At 47.4% G+C, this 26,698-nt stretch overlaps 1 protein-coding gene across 22 annotated transcripts in view; it reads right to left on the bottom strand.

The window, feature by feature from the left end:
• CELF2 (CUGBP Elav-like family member 2) overlaps window positions 1-26,698 on the bottom strand; it is a 1,172,172-nt gene that overhangs the window by 451,115 nt on the left and 694,359 nt on the right. Inside the window, exon 1 of one of the 22 annotated variants that reach the window (XM_085653514.1) lies at window positions 24,740-24,809. The exons of the other annotated variants lie outside the window; for them this stretch is intronic. The gene's annotated coding sequence lies outside the window, so the exon portion shown is untranslated. Of the gene's footprint in view, window positions 1-24,739; window positions 24,810-26,698 lie in introns of those variants that run through there. 22 annotated transcript variants of the gene reach the window in all.

The raw sequence follows: 26,698 nt of genomic DNA on the forward strand, positions 1-26,698 counted from the left end.
CAGGACACTAGCCGCAGCCTACAACCTCCTCCTCCCCTCCCACGTGCAACTGCACAAATGAACATTCAAAAAGAAACATTTGAAAACATAATAACACATTTGTCCCATAAGAACCCATCTCCCTTCTCCCAGCTACCCTGCAAAGCAAGCATAGAACTACCCATCACCCCAATATGCAGAGTGATTGTCGCCTCAACATGACTGTAGTCAACTCACCGGTGTGGCTAAACCTGACTTTCAAAAATAAACTGGAAATTTTGTATTATCCCATTTATTACAGTGAGTTAGCAATGCCTTTTCTACTTAGGTCACAGCAAACCGGGCCTCTCAAGCCCCCACCCCAAGAGACCATACAGGAGAACAGAACATGAGGCCTGTACAATCTGTGTCTGACAAGGATGTCAGCATATGGACTGTCTGAAGCCTGAGAGCTGCCACGGTCCCCCACGTCACAGGTGCCCCAGCTGGCAAGTGAGACACCAAGTCAGTATCTGTTTGCAGTGTTGTAAAGTTCCTGATCATACTATGTATCGGGATGGTCTGGTCAGTGAGCACACGGCTTATCCCACCAGCGCCCGCCCCAGGCACCGATGAGTCTCTGTCACCCTGGGGTACACCAACCCTCTAACCACTACCAGGCTTCCTCAGGCATATTAAAGTGCCAAGATTTGCCTTCCGCAATCACTCAGATCATGGCCAGGAAAAATATAATGTACTTCAGTTCCCTGGTCCTCCTTACTTTATTACTTCGGCAAAACCGCGTCTTTGCCTCTGTACTTGCAATGTGAAGTCCAGGAAAAACCATAGGTTGGCATTTTCATATTTCAAATCACCATGTATGCATGCAGTATGGCGTTGCAGTCCCTGTGGTTGAACACGCTCGCAATAACTGTCCTGGAGAGGTCCTGGATTTCGGCAGAAGGGTCTGACGCCCTATGTGCCTTTTAACTAGTAAAGAAGTTCGAGAGTCGCTTTGGCTGGAGTGTTTAGGTAATAATGTCTTCTAGGAAAAGTTCAATACTGGGCCCCTCTGCCTTCTCGGGGACCTCCACCACTCATATGTTGTTCCTCCTAGCTCTCCCTTCTTGATCTTCAAGTTTAGCCGCCATGAGTGCATTTTCCTTTTTGAGGTGTTGCATTTGTTCTTCAAGTTTATTGCCCTTTGTAGAGAATTTATACTCGTTTTCAGCACTGCCACTTTCGCAGTCATTTTTTCAAAGTCTACCCTTAAGAGGGTATCAACTATAACCACATCTAATTTGGGCAAATTGGTTCCCTTTAGACCTTTTATCACTGCCATTATTTCACTCAGGGAGGGCTCCTGGCTGGGTGACGTCTCCATTGGCAGCTGGGCATCCATGCCCCCTTCGGACCCCACCCCAGGGTCAGCTGCTGCAAGGATAACCACATATTTATCCATTTTGTTCAGTTGGGTTGGCCGAGGACCTCGACCACCCAACATGATCGCTACTCCCATGCCCCCCAGCCCGGTCACCACCAGTCCCAGTGGTTATTGGCTCACCCAATGTCTGTAGGCTCACCTCCAGTAGTATTCTGTTGAGCAGCAGCCAGCAAGGAAAGCAGCATAGATAAATGCAGAGAAGGTACAAAAGTTCTCACTCTGGGACAGGACTAGGACAGCAGCCTCCAATTACCAAGACATAGCAAGGGGGAAGCACGTAGCCGCACTCCTCAGTTCTCTAAGCAGGTCTCACAAAGAGATACTCCAGCAGACTCGCAAGGCAGGGCCAACTAATAACCAGCAACATTTAGTCTCAGCCACCTCAAATTGAAGGCAGACTGTCTGCAGTTTCAGGCCCTCCTTTGGGCGTTTATATTAGCCCCTCCCCGCTCATCAGTCCGGTGTCAGCAGGCACACAAACGCAAATTCACCCAGCCTTCATCCGGCCAAACATCTCACCATCCTCACCAGACGGTTCGAGGGGAGAAGAAAAACGAGGGCTTGGGGCCCACTTGGCAGTTCAGGCTGTCCAACCTGGGCCAGTCTTGTGATTAGCTCCCCAGGACATCATGTTGAGCCCGGCCCACAGTAGTCCTTCTGGCATGCAGGAACTCCGTCGGCCCCTCTAAAGTTTTCAGAGTTGAGACCTGCTTCTTGGGCCCTACACTTGATCCGTAATAGCCTCAGCTCCCCAATGGATCCTCTGGGTCCTGCAACCACTCCTCAGCTTGGGGGTCCCATCCCTGCCTCCCGATGTCGATGGATGTCATGGGTCGCACGCCGCGCTCATAGCGGCGGCAACCCTCAATACACAGGCCCGGCTCTGCACTGAAGGCCGCTCCTCAGCCGTGCTCACGACAGAAAAGTCCCACCAGGCACAGCAGGCTCCCTGCTCATCGTCTCATTAAAGAGGCATGTACGGATGTGTGGATGGATGGGGACATATTTATTAGTGGAGGTGGCACTGACTCAAATTGCGACCATCTTGAACAGCATTCAGCCACACCTCCAGTGTTCATTATTTGTAATCAAAAGGCTCACCTACCACCTAGGTTAAGATTGCTAAATGACTCCAGGTCAACCAGGGACGCAGTGCTTGTCATGCACTCTCCTGGTCCCAATCGCAGACATGACACTGGGGCCAATGCTGTACCTCCTATCACTCCTAAGGGCCACACTAGATCAAGGGACCAAACTCCTTAGATCATGCAACCCCCCCGTGGAAGGGGCATTGGGATAAACTATGGAAAGAGAGTCTTGTAGTACTGGATCTACTCTGTGCTCTGTGCGACACTGCAAAACAAGATTTGTCACTTCTGAGATCTTCTGTGTTTACAAGGTAGATGTGCACTGGACCAGAACCTCTGGTTCACGGAAGATATATTACACTGGAAATAAGAGGGGACAGTTACTATCACTAAACTAACAGGCATCAATATGCCATGACCATACTTTGACATCAGTAACATACACGTACAGGTTTCATCAGCAATACAACGTGAGAGCAGAATAACCAAAATCACAGATTGGAGATTCTGGCACTCCCAGGAATCAACTTGAAATACAGATTGGAGTTACTGGCCCTCCCAGGGGAAAAAACTGCAATACAGGTTGGAGTTACTGGCACTCCTATGTATAAACTCGGAGCACAGATTGCAGTTACTGGCTCTCCCAAGGTTCATACTTTTATCAAAGCTCTGAAGTGCTTTCTCTTTTCACAACTGTTCATCAGAGAAACAGTGCTAAAGTCTTTAGTTCTGGCACAATCTGAGTTCAAGCACCAAGGTTGCAAGAAGGGTCCGGAGCATGAACACACAAGAATCGCTGGAGGAAATCACAGAAAATGCATGGAGGAAAAGTCTATAGTCTTTGAAGATGCGAATACTCTGTCCCGCTTATTACTATAGTAGCATTAATGCACGCTAACCTGATATCAAGTACTTAACCTTGTTCTTCCACTTGTCTGAAGTTCAAAGAAGATCTTGAGGCTTTCACTCAGAGTTGCATGGGAAACAGCAATAGTTGTGCTGGAGGAGGGAGCTAGAGCCACGAGAACCACTGGTTCAACTTGGACTAGAGTGTTTCATGGCTCTGGCTGGATTCTTCAGGTGAGTGGGAAGGGTGAAGCTTGTTTTGCAGGGAGTGAAGCCAAGCCACAACTCTCATTTGGGTGAGGTTTATATACCCTCTTGATGGCTAAACAGATGTAGCTAATTCATGTGTGGTACATGGCAGTCTGGAAGGTTCTCAACAACCCTTAAAGGAAACACTTGTTAGCACACTTGCTGTGACATTACAGGAAGGGCAGGTGCAACTTGATGATTGGGACCAATTAACCAGGAAACAAATGTATTATTTTTGCTCGAACTTGCATAACGGAAATCAACACTAAGGCCCTAGTAACTTCTGGTATTGGGTTGCAGGTTTCCTGGGGATGCTTGCAGGACTCAAGCACAATGGCATTATGGGCTTTAGGGAATATCAATCATGGTATCAAACTGAGCCACTAAACACCAAAGGGGGTAATACAATATGAGCCCTGCATGCAAGGCCCACTACACAGAGGATGCATGAGGAGGTTGTGACAGTGCTCCTGTTGGGATTTTCATTTAACATCTGATAATGCATTCTGTGTGTTGTAGCCCTGGCTCATTTTAGCTGATCCAATTCAACTGACATGCCTAAACACAATGTACTCAGGGAATGCGTTCTAGAAGACATGGAGTCATTGTAACCTCAAACTAGGTTTTGACTGTAAACAACAAGGAAACACCACAAAAGGCTAGATGGTTTTCAGTACCGAATCCACATACAGCAGAGACCCTGTGCTTAAAATTCTCTGGAATCCTTTTGAAAGCAGTTTTTTTTAACCAGACTGAGTTGCTATAGTGACCATGCTTTCGCGTTCCACTTAGCCATCTCCATCAATGGGAGAGTAATTTAATGTGATTATAGTAGGGTCTGGATGTCGCTTCATTGATTGAGCAATACAAACACTAAGCTCGCAGCAATGTTAGACACCGTTCATGGCTCGCGGCCTTTACTGTGCACCAACACACTCCATCATACAGCTAAGTGTTTCACTGAGAGGTGGGGTGTAGCACAATAAGCCATCCAGCAACTATTCAGATGAGATACTCACAGTAATCTAGTAGACATCACAATCAACTGCTGGTGTATATTTATCATAAATGGAGGGCAATGGGTTACGCTGAGTATATTTAGGAAGTAAAAATGTGAACATATGCCCTCAGACTTTTTATTTCACTTTGGTAATTCCACCCACCAACAAAAACAATAATAAGAAACAATGTTAAGCTAGCACTGAACATTCAGATGCAGGCTGGACTAGGGAAAATTAGTAGTTTTCTTTTTTCTTCTAGAAAGGTCAGTGCCTCCCACAAACCGTTTGGACTAGGGTAGAATCAATGTGTGACAGGGAGGTCCGTTATGCGGCTTAATGTGCCTCAGCCATGGCGGTCTGTCTTTTGGTGCTTTTGAACCATCTTCTCTCTTACTAGGCCAGTACTCCTATGTGAATATTGCTACTGAAGAGCTTGTGGCTATGGAGGAAACCTGAGGCCGCTGGAGAGGAATTTCAAAATAGAGTCATTAGTATTATTATTTTGATGTTTTTAAATGCTACTCTATTGATTTATTAATAATAACATTGCTGTTTATGTTGATATTCGGTAATGGATTAAAGGAATTTGCAACATCTAGGAATATGTAGATCACCTCTTGCTTTAGAGAGGGTGAGAAACCCAGGACAGTACACTTGCTGTCTTTACATTCAGAATGCGTATCATGCTGTAGTACATATGGGGGTGAGAATGGTGCACTATTCCATTTTTTAGATTTTTCCTAAGCCAGTGTATCCACTGTCTCTTGTGAAACATATTGTTTTCTAGTGGGCTTCAAGGCCACCCATTGCTTTCCGTGCGTTGACTTCATTGTCACTTGTTTGCTTGGCTGAAGACTGCTGAAATGCCAGAAACCGGTCCTAGGAAGCTTGTTTCCGGTCCAGGGAAGGCATGGCTTGGCAGTTTGGGCAGGACTGTTCCCATGAGGCACAGGGTCAGACTGATTTGCATATGGCCATGTCTGAACTGAGGTGGCAGAGTGGGCTAAAGAACGGTGATGGATCAAACCCAGATCTGTTGACTGGGTGTGAGTGTTTGATTGGTTCTGATGCTCCGTCCATCACCACCCCCTTTTGTACCACTTTGTTCGCCATAAGTTGGCAGGGTATGCTCAGACATTGAGTCCCTTGCTCACTTTGCCACTGGATTCAAGCAAGCCTGGCTAAAGACGGCTGAAATGCCAGAAACCGGTCCTAGGAAGCTTGTTTCCGGTCCAGGGAAGGCATGGCTTGGCAGTTCGGGCTGGACTATTCCCATGAGGCACAGGGTCAGACTGATTTGCATATGGCCATGTCTGAACTGGGGTGGCAGAGTGGGCTAAAGAACGGTGATGGATCAAACCCAGATCTGTTGACTGGGTGTGAGTGTTTGATTGGTTCTGATGCTCCGTCCATCACCACCCCCTTTTGTACCGCTTTGTTCGCCATAAGTTGGCAGGGTGTGCTCAGACGTTGAGTCCCTTGCTCACTTTGCCACTGGATTCAAGCAAGCCTGGCTGAAGACGGCTGAAATGCCAGAAACCGGTCCTAGGAAGCTTGTTTCCGCTCCGGGGAAGGCATGGCTTGGCAGTTCGGGCTGGACTGTTCCCATGAGGCACAGGGTCAGACTGATTTGCATATGGCCATGTCTGAACTGGGGTGGCAGAGTGGGCTAAAGAACGGTGATGGATCAAACCCAGATCTGTTGACTGGGTGTGAGTGTTTGATTGGTTCTGATGCTCCGTCCATTACCACCCCCTTTTGTACCACTTTGTTCGCCATAAGTTGGCAGGGTATGCTCAGACGTGAGTCCCTTGCTCACTTTGCCACTGGATTCAAGCAAGCCTGGCTGAAGACGGATGAAATGCCAGAAACCGGTCCTAGGAAGCTTGTTTCCGGTCCAGGGAAGGCATGGCTTGGCAGTTCGGGCTGGACTGTTCCCATGAGGCACAGGGTCAGACTGATTTGCATATGGCCATGTCTGAACTGGGGTGGCAGAGTGGGCTAAAGAACGGTGATGGATCAAACCCAGATCTGTTGACTGGGTGTGAGTGTTTGATTGGTTCTGATGCTCCGTCCATCACCACCCCCTTTTGTACCGCTTTGTTCGCCATAAGTTGGCAGGGTATGCTCAGACGTTGAGTCCCTTGCTCACTTTGCCACTGGATTCAAGCAAGCCTGGCTGAAGACGGCTGAAATGCCTGAAACCGGTCCTAGGACGCTTGTTTCCGGTCCAGGGAAGGCATGGCTTGGCAGTTCAGGCTGGACTATTCCCATGAGGCACAGGGTCAGACTGATTTGCATATGGCCATGTCTGAACTGGGGTGGCAGAGTGGGCTAAAGAACGATGATGGATCAAACCCAGATCTGTTGACTGGGTGGGAGTGTTTGATTGGTTCTGATGCTCCGTCCATCACCACCCCCTTTTGTACCGCTTTGTTCGCTATAAGTTGGCAGGGTATGCTCAGACGTTGAGTCCCTTGCTCACTTTGCCACTGGATTCAAGCAATCCTGGCTGAAGACGGCTGAAATGCCAGAAACCAGTCCTAGGAAGCTTGTTTCCGGTCCAGGGAAGGCATGGCATGGCAGTTCGGGCTGGACTGTTCCCATGAGGCACAGGGTCAGACTGATTTGCATATGGCCATGTCTGAACTGGGGTGGCAGAGTGGGCTAAAGAACAGTGATGGATCAAACCCAGATCTGTTGACTGGTTGTGAGTGTTTGATTGGTTCTGATGCTCTGTCCATCACCACCCCCTTTTGTGCTGCTTCTTAAAGGTCAACTGCTACCTTTTTTCTTTGTGTTTAACCACTCCACCAGAGTGCATCTTTTTCATCTGTTTCCCTTGTGTACTTCTCTCCTTCTGAATTCCTCCTGCCTGCTGACCCTATGTTGTCCATGGTACCCCAAACTGCTGTTACTCCGCTGTTCATGTTGCCCCTATGCCTCTCCTCACCTGCCATAACAAGAAAAAGTATTGTGGCACAGACAGCCCTGGAAGCATCATAGCCCTTTTTCCCCACACCCTCAATTGTCCGTATTACCGCCCAAAATCCTCCCTCCATGTTGTATCTTGCCCTACCATCCCTCCTGCCAGCAATGAAAAAAAGCTGTATGACGTAGCCAACCCTGGCCGTATAATAGTGCCTTTTATTTTTTCTACTTCCAGCAGTGTTGCACAGCAGCCATGCTGCTGTACAAAAAGGATAAAGCCCTTCCTTCAACCAGCTGTGCGGCTATACAACATGGGTTAAAACCACTTAAAAAGCTAATGCCTTGCGTAAACGAGACCTATTGGCTTTGTCAATGGTTGTTATACAAAGTCAAGGTGTCTCCTTGGGAATGGAAGGGCTTTCAGGGTATACATCTTGGAATTATACGAGGAGGGAACCCAATAACATTGTGCTGAGTTACTGTCCAAGCCGATAGAGTTAATTATTCCCAGGTCAGTCAGCATCTCATTCACTTTCACTCTACCCGAGTTCTTGGCAGCTCTGATTTCAAGGCTAAAAGAAGTTACAACCATGCCAGAACCGCCCTTGGTCTTACCGAGGCTAGGCAATGGTAGGTCACCTTAGCTGCTACTTGCATGTCTACACCAGCGGTAGCAGGGAGCAAGGACGAGATGATAACGCATGAAAAGCAGAGAAGAGATCATTTGAAATTAAATGTTAGTTTGTGGGGGCGATCTGATGGTTTTTTGGATGGGGCTAAATGAATGTCTGCTTGGGGGTATATGACAGCTGCATAAGTTTGATAAGAGCTAAACAAGGAACTATTGGGGGCTTTGAGAAGTGGAATCGATGGTAAATTAGCGTCTGTTTTGGTTATGCGTGGCACTGCTAAGGGTTATTTGAGTCTCTGTTGGGGTCTTCCTGAGTGATTTTGGGGGACAGGTGAGGGCAGAGCTGCAATTATCATACTTGAGAAGTCAACAAAAGTGTAGGGAGAATGGTTTAACACCAGCCTATATTATTCATTGCCGCAGTGAAAGAAAATTCGGGATTCCTTTCCCTGCGCTACAAAATCTGTACTTACAAACTATCACCTTCAGCCATTGTATTCAACTTTAAACAGTCGAAAGGAAAGGCGTTAAACAGAAATTACAACATCCTCCTCAAAGGAAAACATCAGCGTGGCAATAACACGATGGAACATTCTGGGCCTACGTTCATTGGCGGGAATGCCATCCATCCATGTTGTATAAGCTCCAACGATTCCTCACCATCCCAGGCAGCCAATCCGTTCACAGGTCAAGTAGCGAGAGGCTGCAGTGCCAGCAGGCCCGGCTGTCATGATAATACAATCAGCCCGGGCATGGGGAGATGCTTTCCCAGCAGCTGCCATTGTCGGTTAGCTTCCGCTGTTTGGACAAGCGCGAGAACGTGCTGACGACGTGCGAGCGCGCGCACACTGGGCGCGTTTTCACCTGATAATCCCCGATGACAGCGCATGTGTGTGGTTCAAAGGGAGCGAGCGTAGAGGAGAGGGTGAGATCGGTCTCAAACATTTAGGCCATTACAGCCATGGCATGTCTCCTAGCCGAAGAGCGGCTCCACCTGGGTCGGGCAATACCAAGCGTGGGCGAGCCAACAAATTTACAGGGAGAGCCACAGTCGAGCCAAGGGTCTGGCTCGGCTCTAAGAGCCAGTGCACGAGGCAGGCCCTATAAATAGTGGGCAACTAATTCATGGAACAAACATCATATGAAAATATGATAGTCTTTTTCAAATAAAAAAGTATGCTTTAAAATGCAGAAGCGTTTTGCCTTAATACATCAGATTATTTTTATACAGCCCACATCTTGAGTTTACATAGTGGAAGGTGCGCGCATATGAAACATTTGCCTAGCATCACACATTATAACCATGTAGAGAACCAGGATTGGTCCGAAGATTTATAGTTTAACATTATGCAATTTACCCCCTAGACAGCTACTACTTTCTCTCCTTTTAACACCAAGGGCAGAGTATGTAGCTCGCATTTTGCTATTCCCTAATTGCGGATCACAAGGATTTGCAATTAAGAAATAGCAAAATGCAATGTTTGAAGGTGCATAATACACCTTTTGCGATTCCTAATGGGTCGCAAATGACCTACCTTATGAATATTAATGAGGTAGGTCACAATTTGCGATCCTCTAGGAATCGCAAAAATCACGGGGATGGTGGCCTGCTGAGATCAGCAGACAACCATGTCCGTGAGTACTTTTTTATAAAGCAATCTTTTTGTTTTGTAAAGCAGCCCGTTTTCCTTAAAGGAAAACGAGATGCTTTACAAAACGAAAAATGAAAAGTTTTCTTTTCATATTTTAAGAGCAGGCAGTGGTCCGTGACACCGCTGCCTGCTCTTAAAAATAGTTTTACAAACATACACAAAGGGGAAGGGGTGCCTTGGGGACCCCTTCCCATTTGCGAATGGGTTACCACCTACTTGAAGTAGGTTGTAAAATGTGAATGTTTTGCGACCGCAATTGCGGTCACAAAACATTCATACATACCAATGCGATTCGGTATAAGGAACAGACGCCCTAAACACGCCCCTTCCTAATACCGAATCACAAACCCATTTTGCGATTCGGTAACAGGTTACCGAATATCAAAATCAGGTTTGCTGCATCGGAAAAGCAATTTTTGCGTTCGCAAACGGGCATTTGCGAACTCATAAATGCTTGCTACGATTGGATAAGAAGGAATGGGCAAGCCATCTCGTGCCGGAACTCCACGGGGAGGGAGGCGGCTCTATTACAGACCCAAAGGCCATTGTGGACAAGTTTGCTGAGCATTATTGCACTGTTTACTCATCGGTGGCTCCCTATTCAGTAGAGGATTCCCGCCTGATGCTAGCGGACATTGCATTGCCCAAACTCCTGGTAGAGGACCGCAACTTTTTGGACAGTGACTTGTCCAATGATGAACTAGCGAAAGCGATAAGGTCCATCAGATCGGTTAAAGCCACCGGCCCTAATGGGCTCCCGGTTGAATTATACAAACTTAAACCGGATAGGCTGGCACCCTATATTTGGGGTATGTATGAGGACTCCAGGGAAAAAGAGTTCCTGCCAGTAGACCAGAGGACAGCCACCATTATCACCATTCACAAGGAGGGGAAACCTAGAACTGACTGCGAGTCGTACAGACCGATCTCCCTCCTAAATGCGGAGCCCAAGATTTTGGCTAAACTATTAGCCAACCGTCTGATTACAGTTATCGAGACTCTAGTCCATTCAGATCAATCTGGTTTTATTCCGCATCGTAATACGGTGCTTAACTTGCGACGGGTGCATGGGGTACTGGACAGAGCGGCTTCCATCCTAGAACCAGCAGTAATAATCTCCCTAGACGCCACCATGGCTTTTGATACCATTGAATGGCCATTTCTCTGGGCAGTACTGGAAAAGTTCGGGTTCGGCCCGAACTTCATTCGATGGGTATAGTTCTACTATGCTAAACCGCTAGCCCAAGTAGTGGTCAATAACAAGAAATCCGCCATCTTTGAGATGGGCCGGGGGACCCGGCAGGGATGTCCATTGTCCCCCCTCCTGTTTTCCCTATCCTTGGAACCATTGGCGGCGTCGATACGCAGAGACCTGATGATCCGGGGCATGCGCTGGTCCCCGGATTGGGAGGACCGCATCTCGCTCTACGCAGATGATATCCTGCTCTACTTGACTTCTCCGAGACGGTCCTTGATTGTGGTTCTAGATATTCTTGCCATTTTAGGCTGGTTCTCCGGGAACTCTATCAATTGGGGAAAATCTCTGTGGTTTGTATTGGCTGGGGAGCCGCCCGTCCCACCGAGGGGATGCCCAATACAATTATGTACGGATGGCTTTAAATATCTGGGGATCTTTCTCTCCCTGAACTCATCACTCCGTTTTTCCCAAAACTTCCTCCCCCCCTGGCTAGACTGCGTAAGGACATAAGGAACTGGAAATCGCTTCCGCTTTCCCTACTGGGAAAAGCGGCCCTTTTTAAGATGATGTCTTTGCCTCTGTTCTTATATGCCCTGCAGAATTCCCTAGACTCGGTCCCGGCGTCCTACTTCAGGGAGGTGGAGTGTCTCCAACGGGACTTGCTGTGGAGTGGAAAGCCACGTGTTGCCCTTAAAAAGCTCAATTTAAATTGGTATGATGGGGGCATCAGCCTCCCAGATATTAGGAAGTATTATTGGGCGGCCATAAACCATGGCACTTACACTTGCCCCGGGAACCCAGGTTATAACATGGATAGGTGGCTCCTACCAGGTGGGAACTATAATAGAGCCCTTTATTCCAGGCTGCACCGCTTTGCTCTCTCGGGTCCCACCAAACACTTAGTTCAAGTTTGGCACACAGCCACTAAATGTCTCGGATAGAGTCGCAGGCTGACCCTCGCGACACCACTGTGGGACTCCAAACAACTGGGTAGCCTGTGGAAAAGCAAAGGGTTCGACAAGTGGGACCTTATAGGAATCTCGCAAATAAGTGATCTTTGGGATAAAACTGATGTTAAACCATTCGCCACCTTACAGCAGCAATTCGAATTAACAAATTCAGAATTTTTCCATTACACACAGGTCAGGCACGCTTTGTGTACGTACCTGCAGCGCGGTAGCATCCTTCCTGAGTCCTCTCCACTGGAGGACAGAGTTTTAGATGGTCTCGTCCCTGATAACACCATATCCTTAATATATAAGAAATTAATAAACAACATGCCAGACCCCCTCCAATCGCTTCGAGAGAAGTGGTCCAGTGATGGAATTGAGATGGACGACGAAGAATGGCAGGAGGCCTTGTCCTCGCCCAGAGTCGTGGCGATACCTGCACGCCTTGGACTTGTTCAGCTCAAAATACTCCAAAGAGTGTATGTAACTGGTCCCCAACTGGTGCGGATGGGGAGAATGGATGAAGGGAACTGTAGACGTGGAGGTGGCCAAACAGGTGCCTTTATGCACATAATTTGGGACTGTGATAGTATTCAGTCTTACTGGCCTAGAGTACATTATGTTATTAACACTGTCCTGTCTACACAACTCAGCCTGAACGCTCGTAGATGTCTATTGAATATTTGGGAGCCGAATGATTGCTTGCTACAGTGGGCCACTCTGGGGTTTATGCTTGCCAAGAGAAACATCGCTCAGAGGTGGGGAGCGTTTCAGCCTCCGGAGGTAGGCGACTGGGAGAAAGACTTAGACTGGTCTATGTTCAGAGAAAAAGCTGTATATGTGGCCCGTGGTTGTCCTAAGAAGTAGGCTCGTGTGTGGGGCATGTGGAATTCATATCGTGGAGATATATGTCAGTCACCTTTCTCCCCCATTGGAGATGACCCCCCCCCCCCTCGCCCTAGACCTTCCAAATGACATTTTTGTACTACCTGATGTAACCTATTGTCAACTTGTGATCCCTTTCTTACTCCTCTGTAATGTGACTGATATGCTGGTGCAGATTAATAAAAAGTTTTACAAACAAAAATGCTTGCTACATCTGCCCCCAAAGTCTATGCTTTGTTTTGTTTTTCTGGGCGCATGATGGTAGAGTGTGGGTGGCAGGTAGCAGCCACAATAAAGCTTGGCTCGTTTTGGGCTCGAGAGTCCACGAGCAAATCGAGCTGAGCCACAGCCAGGCCCCTGGCTTGAGACTGGCTCAAACCTTAAGTGGCTCGCACATGACTATCAATACCACTGCGCCAGAATTGCTTATGGAACTGAACAGTTCATGCCAATGGCACTCTCTTTGCCCAATCATGATGCAAATTGTGGTATTGCGTGCATATGAAAAGCACAGAACTGGCGCAAAAGCAACACAGTGCTGTACAATGGCAGGGGCTGATACAAAAAGGGGTGCAAGTGAAAAATAACCAATAAAAAGCAGTTTCGTGGGAGCAGAGGGAAGATGTGCTCTATCAAAATAATACCTTTTTGTTATAGTAATTGAGGTACAGTTGCACAATTCTATAGGAACAGGGGTGGTGTTTCTTAGGCCCATCTTTGAGTATGCCCCATGCGAAGATCTAAGGGTAATAAGCATAGTCACAAACTTGAATATCATTGGGGTGATTCAGCAATTTCTCTCTAAGGTAGATAAAATGAGTATCACTGAGTGGTGCAACAGTGCTACAGTATAACAGATTCAGCGGTAGCAAATTGTATGTATAATAATGTATGGATCGCAGCTGATTTATGTCCAATGCATAACAAAAATAAAGTGTATCCTATGCACATTCTTGGTCTACGTGTTGTATTTACAAAACACTCATTCCTACAGGTTTTTTGCTGTGAAGCTCCAACACAACTGTGCTCCATCTACAAACCTGAGAAGGTCAAAAGATAGAGTCAGCCCTTCTGGACTGAAACGTGAGCCATGCATGAGGCACACATTTCTCACCAGCATTCACTTGAACCAGCTGAGCTGTCTTCTCATCTAAAAACTGAAAAAGAAAGGAAGACTGCCACAGATGAACGTGGAACAGACAGGCAGGAAGAGCATCACATCCGAAGCATAGCTCTGCAGCACACTTGACCTACTTACGATGGTGGGAGATATTCATTGTTTTAGAATGAAGACGCCATCTAATTAGTTTGAAGATGGCCGCCTACTTGAACTGTTTGTGTTCCGCTTATGGCAGAAGTGACACGTTCGTCAAAGTAACACTGTCACGCAGATAGTATTGTACCAAGTCCAAAGGTTAGAAAAACACAACAAAGTGGACATAACACTTCAAATAAACTCAGTCACTGGTAATTACTCAAAGCCACCTTCCAGTTCATTGTTTTTTGCCCAACACATCACACTAGAGACCAGCCATATGCAAATAAGTCTTGATCCTGCTCCAGTAGAACAGTCCAGCCCAATCTGCCAGGCCAGGTGCAAAGGTTAAGCAAGCAGTTCTTCTGATGCACAGTGACCGAGACACTTTACAAGAAATAGGAAGGAAAAAAGTTTCAACATGGGATAGATCATGCAATGGGGGCTTTACAGATCATATAGTTCATATGAATAATCGGAGCTTGAATGACTTATATGGCCTACTAAAAATTGATAAATCTATCAGAAAGTGAAAAAATACAGCATCAGTAAGTTACGGGATTCTATTGATCGCTCACACAGTCTAATCAGGCTCTACAACTTAATTATTGTCAGATTGCCTTTCTTTGCAATAAAAGGTGCTCACCTTTTATTCCTGCCACACTGCAAGTATTAAAACCTTGCATCACCTTCTACACAACGCTATGCGTTTTAATATTGATCTTGGATTGGAAATATTTTCACAGGCCTGTGCCAGTTTAAAAGGAATCTGCACAGTTGCAAATCGATTGCTTAGATTTGAGAGTAAAAGAGGGGTGCAAAAAACAATGCCTGTTTCATCTCTGAATTCAGTAGAAGTATGGCAAGGGGCTGGATGAAAATATTTGGATGTGGTGGAAACACAGGATAGGTAGCTGAAAACATTTTGTGGTGACACCTTCAATTTGGCATCGCCTGCAACACACTCAATTAATGAAAGCCTCAAGCTCGTATCACAAAAGCAATGAGTAGAGTGAAGAGACGTGTAATATAACATTCATGCATGAATATACATTCTGAGCACACGGCCAATACTGATGTCATGAATCTCATACAGACAGACAGAGCGCAATAAATATCGGAATAGTGGGCATTCCTGTAGGTGCAGAGCCGAGTCTCATTTAGAGAAACTGATAAATCACTCATCATTCCAGGCCACCATTATTAAAAATGTGACTGCAAATGGGCAAACAAGCAATGGACCCTTCGACTCTTATTCCTCATGGGTGAGCAGTTTTTAATCTACATTTTGTTGGTGTCTTACTAGTTGACACACTTTTGTGTTGCTGTAAGTACATGGGTAATTAAAGCCCAAAATAAGAATGTACACTGTGCTTGTAGAATCAAGTCAGATGATAGGAAACAGCACTACTTCATCACACAGTCCAAGTGTGGTCGAAGTTCTACACATGGCTGCAGACACTACTGTGTGCTCTCCAGATGTTTTAGGGTGAAGTAAGCCCGAGCACATTGAAAACAATGTGACAATGTTTGGAAACATATTACGCCTGGAATAGGCATTAAAAAGAGTTGTAATTTAAGAAACAATGCATTTCAGATTTCCTAATTAAACAAACATATTCGAATTTCTCGATTCCTGCATCTGTCACAATTAAACCGTCTAATAAGCCACACCCATTTTGACATTTCCAGTGCTTGTGGTAAACAATCTTACAAACTGAGGCACTCGCAGAGTCTTTGAAAGGACCCAGTCCTAGAACTCCATCTCCTCACATAAAGGACAAGTCTTATCAGGAAAGGCGGCACTCATTCTACCAATGTCCACCAGTGCACTTTGAGATAGACACACAGGAAGTGTGTTGCAGTGGCACGCCTTCACTTCCTGTTTGTGGGTCTTGAGGAAAGCAGAAGGGTTCTCTCTGCACAGGAGGAAGTGGACATGTTAAAAATGTACAAAGCTGCAGACGTCGATGGTGCGGTGGGGGCAGGAAGCCTTGAGGTTATCATGCAGGAGGAACATTGCAGAGCTGAAGGAGGGATGTGAAGAAATGTATTAAACAAGTGACTACTGTCAGGGTTCTTGGTCTCTAAATGTAGAGCAGAGATCCTTCTGAGCACGCCTGCTCAGCGTGCACCAGTATTACTCAGAAGCAAGCAGAGAGTGGGAAAACAAGGGCATGCACTGCTCTATTTCTATGTCATCCTGCAGCAGACGGCACTGGGAAGGGGTAGCCATGCCAGAAAGCTGAATGTTTTCCTAGTACTGCTCTACACTATTTTATTTCTTTTAGACAAAAGTTATTTAGAGGGCCTTCACCGTGATGGCTTCCTTCTGTGAGCTTGGGGATGGGTGCAGCAAAATGTGAGAAACCTAACGTGGTCAGTATCCTTCTACCTGCCCTGCATGAATGCCCTGGGTCAGAACTGGACAGGAGCCCGGGCTTGATCGGCAATCATCTCAGGGAGCAACTGTGATGTGATCACAACCAATACTCATTTTACAAAGCAAATTGTCTTTAGGCGCCACTGTCGCCGTCAATAACATGACTTGAAATGGTGGGATCTTAGTTCTGCAGGTGCGTCTCCGAGCTATGTCAAGTGTCTGTAATGCCCCACAGTTCAGCAACAGGAGAAGGGGCTGCACTTTCTAAATTTTCTCCACATGGACTATGCCTACAAACCAAGCTCCTTGTTGCCATGTTATCCGTCTAAATATTTTTTATATTCCAAATGGACAGGGTCCCGTTTCGGAGGGTGGGATGCACAAGGAGCACTGCCGCTGAGCCTTGTATGCTCGATTCGGTCTCACAAACTGGAGGTGGGAGAGCCTCAGAAGACTCAAGATGGGCGTGACCCGGTGCCTGGCTGGGGTTCAGCTCAAGGTCCTCGTGGACCCCCAAGCCCAAATGGAGCTGAGCTCTCATGTGGCTTCTGTCTGCCACCCATGCTCTAACCTCGTGCACCCAGAGTTAAAGACAAACCAGTATTTCTTTTTTCTACAACGGGACAGAGAAAGGGCTATCCATCCGGTGGCTTAATTGCACAATGTGAAACGAGAAAACCTTAGGTCAATCTCGGCTTACCAAATTGTGTGGTCAAAGACAATTATTTTATTTCACTGTGCTTCCTTTTTCTTTATCATAGCATAGGAAAGCACCTTGAAATACACGAGTCCAGAATGTGCTCTGTACAAATACTTCTTGCGTGCACGATTTAATAGATTATTAATGTTTCTCCAAACGCGATAAGAATCTAGGCCACGCAGGATGCACATGACAACTGACTTGCCTCTTAGTTCACTAATGGCATCCTCGTGAGGGTGGGGAAAGGCATAAATGGATCTAAGTTCATGTTTTAAAACTATCACTTTTAATAAATACCTCTCAATACATTGATATTCTTTGATGCACTAATGTGAAACGCTTCCACATGTTAAAGAAATACATTTGAAAAATGTTTTAAGAGACTTTGCCATATTTGTAAATGATGATTGTTGCATGATTTACATGCCAAACATTGTCGTGGCTCGAACCGTGCACGGGTTTCTAAAGCCAAGCCAGACCCTTGGCTCGGTTCTAACTCTGCTTTCTGGTCCACCCACATCCTTTGCATCCCAAAGAAAATGTCGACAGACTACTTTAACACCAGCCAATGAATAACCTAGCCCTATCATGAGTGCCAAAATTACAAAGGACCTACGGGGCCAAGGAAAGGGTAGTACGGTGTTATACAAATGCACATAATGTAGCAAGATACCATAACATAAAAAAGTAGAATAAAATCCAAGTATGTGTAATGTACATCATTGTACAAGAGTGGATCCTTTTTCGACAATTGGTCGGTAGTCCTCCTAAAAAAAATACAAATAAATGGCAAATGATATGCTGGCACCTATCAGTTGAACAAACACTCCAAGCACAATCACCCTGTACTTTTAAACCTAGCACCAGTTGTTGGTACCACCCAACCCGATGGTCCTCATTATGTTGACTCGGAAGGAAAGAAGTCTGAGTCAATCCTACCAGGGATCCGATCTCTGGCCTCCAGGTTAGGAGCATCTCAGCAGAGGGCGCACAACCACTTATCTAGGCCTTCAACTATTAAGGGCTGCAACATTCAATGAATGCCCAGCGATTGAAGCCTGGCCCGCACGGTTCACCGGTGTTGAGTTCTAATAAAGTGTCATGATATTTATTGTTCTAAATAATTGGTACATCTCGGGCTGAAATAGCACCAGCTTCTCCGGGGCGAGCCCTCGCTGGCATTGGGCCTTTCAGGATTCATCAGCCAAGGTGTTCTCAGGGCTGCGCGGCACTAACTTCCCATTCACCGCATCTTCAGCTAATTAACTCTCCTGATTACAATAATTAGTATTGATTCACTCCGGGATGACTTCCTGAGCATTCAGGCCCAATCTGCACGCGCTGTAAAGTTCTGGATATGAATATTAATGGCGCGCTCTTGCTTTGTTTCAGAGCCCCAGAGGTGTACTATGCAATCCTATACACTTCAGTTGCAGAAGTGAACACACTTCAGGTTTGAACTCACAGAGCAGATGCGTCAAGAAGCACATTATGCGTCAGTAGACTTATATGCAATCATTCGTTCGATTACAGAATCCTTCGTAGAGCACATACGTAACCCATGGGGTGCATAAAAGTGCTGTAAAGCGCAGCAGAACAAGCAGTAGGCGAATTCAGGCTGAACAGCACGGCGGAGTGGAGATCAGTCTGCTTCTAAACACACCTAATTATGTCAGTCAGGGGTATTGAGGGCCAGGTACATGGACGGACTTGCCCATGATCAAGAAGTTTATACGTCTTCTGGTTCCAAAGTTGAGGGGCATCCCCTCCCTGGGTGTCACGTCGACGAGGCTATATCCAACAGAGTTGTATAGGAAGATTGGGGCTAATCCGTTTTATTCCACTTCCCATCTGTATTTCTAGATTGCTCAAGTCCCATGCTTGCATCCGTTCCTGCGTGCCCTGTTTACCCACTCTCTAGACCTTAGTCAAAGCCTAGCTGTACCTGCTGCAGCCAGTGCTAGATTAGCTCATCTCCTAGTCTGGAGATGGGAAAAGTGCTGCTGTATTTACAGCTCGTCCTGGCGCGAGAAATTCACAACACTTCATGCAATCGATGTCAACATGCTTACTATGCTGCTGCCGCCTCACCCAAGCTTACTTCTCTCGTTGGACTCAGTGCTGGGTGTGGGCAGGACCTGTATGCCAGTAGAAGCCAGTGAAGATGTCAATGCCAATTCCCTTGGAAACCAGGAAACTGATGCCATCCACCACTTACAGTATTAGACAAGCATTGGCATAGCCAATAGGTCTCGCCTTTGGGAACTTATAAGTGTTTAGCTATGCAACATTTGCATAACTAAACACTTATAAGGTCCCAAAAGCGAGACCTATTGGCTATGCAAAGTGGCCGTGGGGCCGCGAAAGTAAAAGTGATTGCGATCACGATCAAACATCAAAGCGGCCGTGCGGCCGCTAAAGTGAAAGTAATCGCGGTAAAGCACGGTGCGCGCGCCCGCGCACATGCACTGTAGGTCCAGGCTGGCCTGGTAGCACTTTTTGGAGCCCTCTCAATAAGTCTCGCCACTCCAGCGCATGCACTGGGTCAGGTGAGACCTAAAAAATGGGGAAGAAGAAGGGATCGGTACTCTCCAGAGGGAAAACCAATCGGGTTCTATTAAACCAACCTGCAGAGCCCAACTACTTTCAGAACAGTGAGAAATCCACTCTACCAGGGCTGAACCCATTGTGACAACAACCTTGCACACAACAACTCTGCGTAGGCTGGCATGCGTGCAGGACAATGGCTCTTGAATACTCTGCATGGACTTGGATTCCTGCAGAACAATGGACCATGAACATGCCCCTCTACCTGGGCTCACATCCATGTGGGACAACGGACCCTGAGCACTATGTTATATATGAATTTGGATTCATGCAGGACAATGGTTGTTGTACACTCCTCTTAACCTGAGCTTGGGTTCATGCAGGACAATGATCCCACAACACGCCACACTAGCCATTGGATTTAGATTCATTCAGGGCATCCCTGAAAACTCCACTCAACCTGGGATAGGATTCATGGAGGACAATCGTTTCTAAAAACTCCACTCTTCCTGGCCTTGGATCCATGCAGGACAGTGGTCCCTGGACACCCCACTCAACCTGGGCTTGGATCCATGCAGGCAGCGGCGGCCCGTGCAGGTGAGCGTGGTGGGCCGTGTGGGGGAGGTTCGACACACAGCGATGAGGGAAAGTTAAATAAAGGGTCTATGGGCCCTGCGTACGCCACTCTTCCTGGGCTTGGATCCATGCAGGCAGCGGCAGCCCGTGCAGGTGAGCGTGGTTAGCCGGGTGGGGGAGGTTCGACACACAGCGATGAGGGAAAATGAAATAAAGGGTCTATGGGCCCTGCGTACGCCACTCTTCCTGGGCTTGGATCCATGCAGGTAGCGGCGGCCCGTGCAGGTGAGCGTGGTGGGCCGGGTGGGGGAGGTTCGACACACAAAGATGAGGAAAAATGAAATAAAGGGTGTATGGGCCCTGCGTATGCCACTCTTCCTGGGCTTGGATCCATGCAGGCAGCGGCGGCCCGTGCAGGTGAGCGTGGTGGGGGAGGTTCGACACACAGCGATGAGGGAAAGTTAAATAAAGGGTCTATGGGCCCTGCGTACGCCACTCTTCCTGGGCTTGGATCCATGCAGGCAGCGGCGGCCCGTGCAGGTGAGCGTGGTGGGCCGGGTGGGGGAGGTTCGACACACAGTGATGAGGAAAAATGAAATAAAGGGTCTATGGCCCCTGCGTATGCCACTCTTCCTGGGCTTGGATCCATGCAGGCAGCGGCAGCCCGTGCAGGTGAGCGTGGTGAGCCGGGTGGGGGAGGTTCGACACACAGCGATGAGGGAAAGTTAAATAAAGGGACTATGGGCCCTGCGTACGCCACTCTTCCTGGGCTTGGATCCATGCAGGTAGCGGCGGCCCGTGCAGGTGAGCGTGGTGAGCCGGGTGGGTGAGGTTCGACACACAGCGATGAGGGAAAGTTAAATAAAGGGACTATGGGCCCTGCGTATGCCACTCTTCCTGGGCTTGGATCCATGCAGGCAGCGGCGGCCCGTGCAGGTGAGCGTGGTGAGCCGGGTGGGGGAGGTTCGACACACAGCGATGAGGGAAAGTTAAATAAAGGGACTATGGGCCCTGCGTACGCCACTCTTCCTGGGCTTGGATCCATGCAGGCAGCGGCGGCCCGTGCAGGTGAGCGTGGTGGGCCGGGTGGGGGAGTTTCGACACACAGCGATGAGGGAAAATGAAATAAAGGGTGTATGGGCCCTGCGTATGCCACTCTTCCTGGGCTTGGATCCATGCAGGCAGCGGCGGCCCGTGCAGGTGAGCGTGGTGAGCCGGGTGTGGGAGGTTCGACACACAGCGATGAGGGAAAGTTAAATAAAGGGACTATGGGCCCTGCGTACGCCACTCTTCCTGGGCTTGGATCCATGCAGGAAAATGTTTGTCAAACACTCCTCTTAACCTGGGCTCTGATTCATGAAGTGCGATGGTCCCTCAACACAACACTCTTCCTGGACTTAGAGTCTTGCAGGGCAATGGTACCTGAAAATACCGCTTAGCCTAGGCTTAGATTCATGCTATCCATTTTGCGTGCCACAGTTTGTAAGTGATGTGTACATCACCTAGGCACTTTTGCCATTATAAAGGTAACTTGTACACTGTGGCGTAGCTAATGTGTCATAAGCCCTAGTGCAAGTAGGAAAATACCTCCCAACCCCACCCCCCCCCACACACACACACACACCATTTGAATTGTAAAATACGGCAATAACCAGGGTTGAGTAGGCCGCTCAGGACTCTGAGCCCTGGTGTCACTGCACCTGCCTGCTGCAGCAATGGAAGCTACGCCCCTGCTTGGACGTGGTACAGATATATGTGCCGCTGCACATGGGAGAAGGCAAGTGGCACAGTAGGGGTGTTCTAGGGTATTGGGAGGTGTGGAAGCTCGGAGAGGCGGATCCAAACACGGGGCAGGTAAAGACTTCGGCTGGCACCACTTTCATCGCACTGTGCAATGCACTGAAATAACAAAACCAGCATACACGAATAGAACCAATGGTCGTGCAATGCACTATCCCTGCGTTAATCTCCAAGCTGAGCACAGCACCAATGCGGCAGAGGCCGATAAACATGTGCGCAGGGGGCCCTGGGTAAAGGCTGGGGTGAAGATAAGGGCTTCTGTATCTGGTTTTCTTTGAACCTCGCGCCCCTCCCTTCTTTCCAAGACATGATAACTGATCAAACCTCATTTTCTCACCCTCCCCCCGTAGCCCCAGGCTCCACGAACGTCCCAGACCCCCGCAGTAGCAGGGGGACAGGTAACGCTGTGCCCCCCGCACGACGCCCTGCTGGCCTGACGCCCTCACAGTGGGCCGACCGGATGTGGACGCGCCTCCTCGGCCGTCTCTGCAGGAGGGGGTGGGGGCGGCAGCGGCTGCTGGAGCGGCGAGCATTGTGCGCTTCATGGAAGATGCCCCCTTCCCTCGCCCCGCTGGGAGATGAATGAAGCTAATAACGCGAGGGTGATGTCCCCTGGCTTCAGCGACAGAGGCTTGGGGGGAAATGGCACGGGCACAACTGACGCACAAACCCTGTGGTCTTGGGCATGTCGGTGATTCTCGCTGGAATACGATGCCAAACACGGCTGTTAACCGACTTATTGACAGCTTGCTTACATAATTAGTCTTACTGAAAGCAACTTTCAGTCAGCGCTCAATAAAACGTACAGTGCTGCAGCTTTAAGTACACTAAGGTCGCAATGTACACCCCAGAGCCTGGTAGACCCAGGAGACTGGCGATGCGCTGGTGCAGCTTTAAGCATTTCCCAAGCAATACAAGCAGTGGGCATCGGTAAGTTTTTTTTATGTATACATTTTTATTGCCATTTAAGACAATGTGGTACAATCCAGGTTTTTGTATAGTAACAACAACACAACCCACTCCCCCTGATCTACTCCAACCGCTGCACAAAACCGAGCAATGAACATTCTTCGGGGTGAGGGCATCGGGAAGTTGAATTTAGCCGCAGGCCGACTACTGCTTTCCCCTCTGTGGAGGGCTGCGATCACGGTTCTACTCTGGTGCCTCTTAGACGGGACTGAGTCAAACACATCCCTGCTTGAATCGCCGCGGTTCGGATCTCCTTGTCATCTGTAGCTCACAGGTGGGGCAAGCTCAGCCTTTCAGCCTTCCCTGCATGGCTTACAAAACACGCACCGTTTAATTCCGAAGTAACAGCTATCTTTTGAGATGGTATGAGGTAAGCTTTGTGGACTTTACAAAAGATCAACATAACGATAATTTATATCACGCGCATGCGCGCACAGACAAGGGCACGCAGATTTACAGCCTTTTGACACGCAATTGATCTTCAGTTTAGCAAATGGATGCAGTCAGACAGGCGGTGGCTGGTTGCTATAGTAACCAGAGAGCATCTCACAATCTTGGTGCAGAGAGCTTAGGTATGGTATCACACCTGCAGGGGGTTGAGCCTCACACCCTTTTATGGTACATATTAAAAAAATAAATATATATATATATATATGAATAACGTGCCACAACGCCACTTAGGTGGAGTTGTCATACTCTACAAGTGCTGCGCACGAATCAAAAAACCCAAATACATTAATACATACATCAAAGTAAACGCATACAGTTAGGTAATGATCTAACGGGGACATTATCATTCTTTCCCTAGAGACCAGGCTGCTCCTAGGAGTAATAGCATAAGACGTGCAGTCCATAGAAAGGATCCGTGAGAAGACTGGAGGTGCAGCAGGCCTTACTCACTACCACGCCACGAACCGGGGTACAAGGACCCCCCCCTCACAAGATGGCAGACGTCAAGGAGGGGTCATTTCTGAATTGTGCACATTGCATAATGAGCCATCAGGGTCGGAGATGGGGTGAGATATCTCGGGGTCTGAGACCTCCTAGAACACACAGTGGGCCATAGAGCAGAGTTGGAGGGACGCGTGGGTGGGGGTGTGGTGGGTTGGAGGATGTACAACATTTTAGTTCGTTTACAGTCAATTAAATTTTTCTGGTGGGCAGCTGATGAACTAAAAAGAAGAGGGCTAGGAAAGCGTCGTACTGTCTATTGTGCCAGAAATCGGAGCGGTTTAACTAGGAGTTACGAGCTCCAATCCTAGCTTCCCTACATGACCACCTGCATGATCTTGGGTAAATAAATTCATCAGCTTATACCTTGGTTTAATTACCTACCGGGCCAGACTGGGACAGAAAATTGTCCAGGGCATTGAAATAAAAGTGGCCCCATTGAATAATTAGATAGCTTAAAAAAAGTGTCCCATATTTACAAATCGGGCCAGTTTTGAGCTGTAAAGATATGCTTATGTAAGTGTTTTGCAAGCTTTGGGAGACTACGTATTTGTGCTTGCTACAGGCAATGTTTGTGGTAATGTTAGGGAAATCAGCAATAACCCCGACCCACTGGGCCATTAAAAGACCCACAAACAGCCACAAAAAACTGCCATACATTGACCTGTCAGACCAGCTCTTCTGGCACTGCCAGGCGGCAGTACAGCCAGTCCGGCCCTGCTTACCTCCCTCTTCTGCCATACAATTGGCTCCCTTGTCAGTGGTCAAACGGTGGTTTCAAGCGTTGTACAAAGCACACTGGACATTCAAGTGTTACTTTTTAAAGCGGGGATACAAGAGCAGTGGGGCGTGGACCAGTGTGCGGCGAGCTAAGACCAGACGTCAGCTCTTGTGAAACAACACAACACACTGCCCTCGAGCTTAAAGGGCCAGGGAGGCTGCGCTGCTTCCTCAGTCCTCGCAGCATCACAGGGCTTCACTTCCCTTTTCTCATTTAGAAAATCTTTCACAACCTTCTCCTTCCCCAGACCTTCGGCCAGAACCTGTTCCAGCTGCAGCGCACGTGCAGCACCATGAGGGGGGCCATTTTGTCCCTAGCGATAACAAGGTGTTATGAACCCAGCACTTAACCTAATGTTATGCATAATCCTTATTATGGAACATTTCAAGCAGTTTATCCTCTACCACAATGTATAACTTTATGTAGCGCAAAATATAACATATGCAGTGGAAAATAGGGATTATGAAATATAATAATATACAACTGGACACACACATATGTAATAACACACTGTAATATGACAACATATGTATCTCCAAAGGCACTATTGAGGGTTTTATTTGGACGGACAGCCTCGAGTGTGGGTTCTGCTTTTTTGACAATCCCCTCTCTAGTTTTCTGATGCAACATCTGTACTCCTTTGTGGTGCCTAACAAACTCTAATAAAATAAAGAAACGTGTAAGAATATGTCGTAGCATATCAAATACCATTTAGTACACAGCAACATGAGATAGGAGGTAAAAGTGCATGACGCAGGACAAGAATACACAATGTGGCCTCCTAGTAAGGCCCTCTGTTAGGAAGGCCTATATTGCCAAGCGGCCTTCAAGTGACCATCCTGCAGGTGCACCTACTGTTCTGGTATTTACCGGCACTGTGAGGAACCCACTCACTTGTGCAAAGCTGTAAGTGGAAACAGACCAAGAGAAAACCAATACCAAAAATATCTTTCAGCTACACAAGACCTTTGAAACTATGCACACCTCTGCAGCAACCACCACTTACGCATCATGCGCGACTCCTGCAGACTTGAGCACTTCTGAAGTGGTGAGACAATGCTTTTTCTATGGCCAGAAGGAGTCATCATAGAAGCATCAGTTCTCGCACAGGAGAATCTTCTAATACAAACCCAGATATTTTCCTATTTTAGTTTTTTGCAAGATACAGTTTTACAGAACTAAATATAAGACCTCAGTGATCTCCAGAGACAATAAACTAAACATTTGTTTTTAAGTTGTGTCAGTCAAAAGTATCAATACCTAAAAAAAATTAAATAATTAAGAAAATGCTTGAAAAGGACTCTCATTCTGCAAGCTTTAGAGGAACCCCTTCTATGTCCCTCTATCAATAGCGTTGCACGCCATTGCAATCTGCAAAATGCTTTAACCGGTGTGAACTCAGGATGCAGATGTAAAGCCACGCTGCACTCGTGTGGTGTGTGCTCTGATACAGCCATGGAACGTTATGTGAAAACTGGCTTAAACAATAGGTAGCTCGACAGATTAAGGCAGCAGAGATACTTCGAAGGCCAGTGTCACTACACAAAACAAATGAATTAATAAATGAATGTATAAAATGACCCATGACCAAGATGAACATCGCGACAATAAACATGGCCTCCCAGCTGTAGCGGTAAATGGCTCTCATGCTGCAATCAGGCAAATCTAGGCACAAAATGGGAGAATCCTTGCACGTAGCTAGCGACAGACAGTAGTGTTGCGACTCAAGAACCTACATTTAGAAGCCCAAAATTTCCGATGTCAAAGAAAGAAATTATTTGAGTGGTAGTTTGTACCCTCCTGCCAACCCCCTAGCTTTAAAATTGATACTTGTCAAAACTCAGATTTTGCTAAAACAAAACAGGTTATTTTTTTTCCGGAGATTTTAAGATGATTCCTCGCA

This window comes from Triturus cristatus, chromosome 4_1 (genome assembly GCF_964204655.1).
Source record: "Triturus cristatus chromosome 4_1, aTriCri1.1, whole genome shotgun sequence".
NCBI classification, from domain to species: domain Eukaryota; kingdom Metazoa; phylum Chordata; class Amphibia; order Caudata; family Salamandridae; genus Triturus; species Triturus cristatus.